Genomic DNA, 3,817 nt, shown 5'->3' with positions numbered 1-3,817 from the left:
TCCGCCATCTGCAAGCTGGAGAATCGGGGAGGCCGGGGCAGGTGACGCAGTGAGACCAGAGGCCTGAGAAGCAGGAGCTGGAGGTGTGAGGTCAGGAGAAGAAGGAGGATGTCCCAGGTCAAGCAAAGAGAACAAATTCACCTCTTTGTTACATGCAGGCCCCAACAGGTTGGATGGTGCTCACCCGGGTTGGCAATCAATTCCTCTTCTCAGTGAACTGATTCAAATGCTCCTCTCTTCCAGAGACGCTGACCCGGATGCTCCGGAAGTCATGTCTCATCACCGGAAGTCATGTCTCCTGTTACCTAGGCCTCCCTTAGCCCAGTCAAGGTGACACAAAGTTAACCATCACAGTGACCCCATCTGGCCAGAGGGTCAGTGGGGGAGGTAGCCAGTTAAGTAAGGTCATACGAAAGCAGGGGGAGCCCTGCCCCCTGGTGACCATTTTCCTCATAGAAGACCACCAGCTGAGGGCAGAAACACGGAGGGAGGCGCACGTTGTTATGAGGCCGGGATCCACGTCCCGCCGCCGAGGCCAAAGCACGTCCCAAACTGCTTGGGAGGTTCCAGAAGCTAGAAGGGGGCGAGGAAGGATTCCCCCTACATGTCAGAGGGAGCGTGGCCCTGCCCACACCCGGGATTGAGGACTTCCGGCCTCCAGAACGGTGGTCAAGTACGGTGGCCCGGGGGGAAACCAACACCGTTGTTGGGCGCCGGTGCCCAAGGACGTCTGAAGGCAGAAGAACAATCTCACCCGTTTCCCGTTGGATCCCGTGGGGGGCGGGGGTTCCCTTTGGCGAGCGATCTCATAACAAATTCAGAACCCTAATAGCGGCCAACACTGACAACTCCAAGAATCTCACCTAAAAATCTGAATCTTTGGTATTTCTTGAAAACTCTGGCAAATGGTGAGACCCATCTCAGCCCAGCACAGAAATTACGTGCATTGAAGTAGGGCTGCTGAAAACAGTAAAGTCGTGACCTGGTAACGCATCAGCCCCGCGTGGTGCCCAGAGCTACCCTCCGTGACCCCCATGCTAGCTACGCTGTCCTGCCCACGGCCCATGGATAACGTGGAGGTGGTGGGGAATTTTAGGAATAAGGTCTTTGCAGAGGTAAGGAGTTAAGGTGACGTCTTACTAAAGAAGGCGCACGGCTGTCCTTTGAACCTGGCCTGTCCCTTAGGAGAATAGGATTGCTGCCCAAAGTGTTTCATTCAGTGTATTTCCAGAGTAATCTATAGACAGGTTCTTGAAATTTGAGATTGGCTTTTGCTTTGGGTGTGTGTGTGTGTGTGTGTGTGAAAGTTTATTTATCTGTTTTGAAAGAGACAATGAGAGAGTGAGCTGGGGAGGGGCAGAGAGAGAAGGAGAGAGAGAATCCCAAGGAGGCTCTGTGCCGCCAGAGCAGAGCCCTATGGAGGGCTGAAAATCAGGAACTATGACATTATGACCTGAGCCCAAATCTAGAGTCAGACAATTAAGCCACAGAGCCACCAAAGTGCCCCAGCTTTGTTTGTTTCTGATCCTTAACAGCAAGCTGAATATATTCATACCTGGGGAATGCTGTCTTCAACGACCTTTCCAGATCTGGATTTCTGAGTGTCAGACTCCTCGAAAGCAACGAATACCTCCACGTTTCAGATTTTTAAGCCCCGGTTTTGTCTTAGTGTAGTCCTACACCCTCTGGTCTACTTTTTTGGTGTGTGGCCGGAAGGAAATAATGTTCCAGGACTACAAAGAACCTTCTTCCCAAATAATCACCCTCAACCTTTCAGCAGCTGGTTTTTCCTCTGTGGCTACGGAAGACTTCAAGCTCTAGATCGGGCTGTTTGTTTGATTTTGCTTGGCGTGTTCCTACATGCCGGAACCTGCCCATCTCTCAGGAAAAGTGGCCTCTGGAATCTTCATTCATGGGGCTTTTCTAGGTCTCCTAAGTCCCGTAAAGGCCAGTTTCCAGAGGGAGGTTGGAGCCACGGTCCTGGGCTTCCGGGCTTATCTGGGGAGGGTCACAATCTCTTCCATCTGGGTCCCAAGGGAGGCCGGAGGCATGTAATTTGACTCAGGATTAATTGCTTTCGAACTGGTTTTTCTAGCGTATCAGTTGAGAACAGATTTGTTTACCAAAGTCCACTGGTCTGTGTAACTCACCATCCCACCAAAATGACTTAAATTACGTTCTTTCAGAAGAGTACGATTTTTAAGGGTGGTTATTTAGTTACAAAGCACCCACAGGGGAGACACATAAGCCACATAGAGCATTTTATTTTGTGGGGAATACCATGTGGGATGCAACACCACGATTTTTTGCGGGGGGTGGGGGAGACGTTAAGATCACTTTCCTATTTCTCAGATAAAGCATTCCCCCTCGTGCGTGCCCTCAGTGACCACGACGTTCTAGATGCTGTTTGACAAAGATTAGCCAAACACGGTCCTGAATTTATGAAATCTTACCAGTTTGGCCTCATGCACAAGTAACAGGAAGTCCGAAACCCCCCAAAGTTACATTTGATGTAGCTAAAGTATTCAGGGAGTGGAGGGGGTTCCGGATCCAGCTGGATCCAGGGGCTCATCAGAACACAGTTCCTCTTAACCTCATTTCTTAACCTTCTTCTGTGGGTTCTGTTGTCAGGATCTTTCCTCACGGAGGCAGCAAGGACCGCCTGCAGCCTGGGGGGTGGGGGTGGGATGTCCTGGCATTGAGCTGATGGCTCCTGTCCACAGAACGGACGTAGCATGTCATTGCAAAGCAGCCGGGCAGCTGTGACGTCCGGTCATACTGCTCCGTCTGTGGACGGTGGGCGGCACGGCCTTGCCAATGTGGTTACAGCTGACAGTAGTCCCAGGGAGTGTCTCCGGCTGCTGACAGTGTTTCATAAATGCATCGGGTCACCGTGTCAGGGTTTTGGAATGATGTCATTGGGGAAGTACGAAGTTGGAGCAGCCCACTCACCCAGTGGACGGGGCCTCGCCATGGACAGGTGGACGTCCTCACCGAACACCCCAGCCTGATGACGTCTCCTGGAATGTGGCCAGTTTAGGCTTCTTGCCGTGAACTTTAGCTTCTGTAGAATCGATGCAGTGGAACACCCGTTTCCCGTTGGCCACTAACCTCGTGGGGCTGCAGGAGTGACTCACTGGCCCAGCCCCTTCCTCGACTTGCACAGAAGCATCGTTCACAAAGGATTTGTAGGTTCCAGGGACTCTGCTGAACGTGGGAGGTGGTTGGGGCTGCAGGTGTGGGGGTTACCCTGTGGCCCAGCCCAGTCACACGGAACGTAGAGCCGCCCAGCTCTCAGGGCTGGGCTTTTAATGACCTTGGCTTCCCAGGCACAGGGGCATTTCCAGAGAGCCCCACCCCTGCCCCCCACCGCCCCCTGACTTGACTCCTCGCTCTCCACCGGGTCCACTGCCTGCCGATGTGCAAGGTGGGAAGCAGAGGGAATCCTGGCCGAGGAGGGGTCGGGGGCCTGGCACATAGCCCCTGCTCTGCCCACGGGGCCATGGTCCTGCGCTGGGGCAGAGGAGCAGACCCCTCGGGAACCCACTCGGGGGGCCTGGGGACCGGCTGCCGATGGCCCTCTCCCACCTCTCTCCGCCCTCTGCCCTCTCTGCTCATCTAGTTTTTACAGTTAGTAGATGAATAAGAAATTCCTCTCTTTTTCTCATGAAAAGCAGCTAAAGAATGATTTTTGATCATTTTCCCTTTACACTCAAGAGCTCTGTTTTCACCCAAAAGTCCTACCCGAATCCCGTCTCTAGCACTGGGCTTCCTCCTTAGAGAGCTGCCACCTGACAATAAGATGACTGACCTTTCC

Source organism: Prionailurus viverrinus, chromosome D3, assembly GCF_022837055.1.
Source record: "Prionailurus viverrinus isolate Anna chromosome D3, UM_Priviv_1.0, whole genome shotgun sequence".
In the NCBI taxonomy this organism is placed as follows: Eukaryota; Metazoa; Chordata; class Mammalia; order Carnivora; family Felidae; genus Prionailurus; species Prionailurus viverrinus.
The sequence above is the reverse complement of the archived record's forward strand: the minus strand, read 5'-3'. Positions refer to the sequence as shown.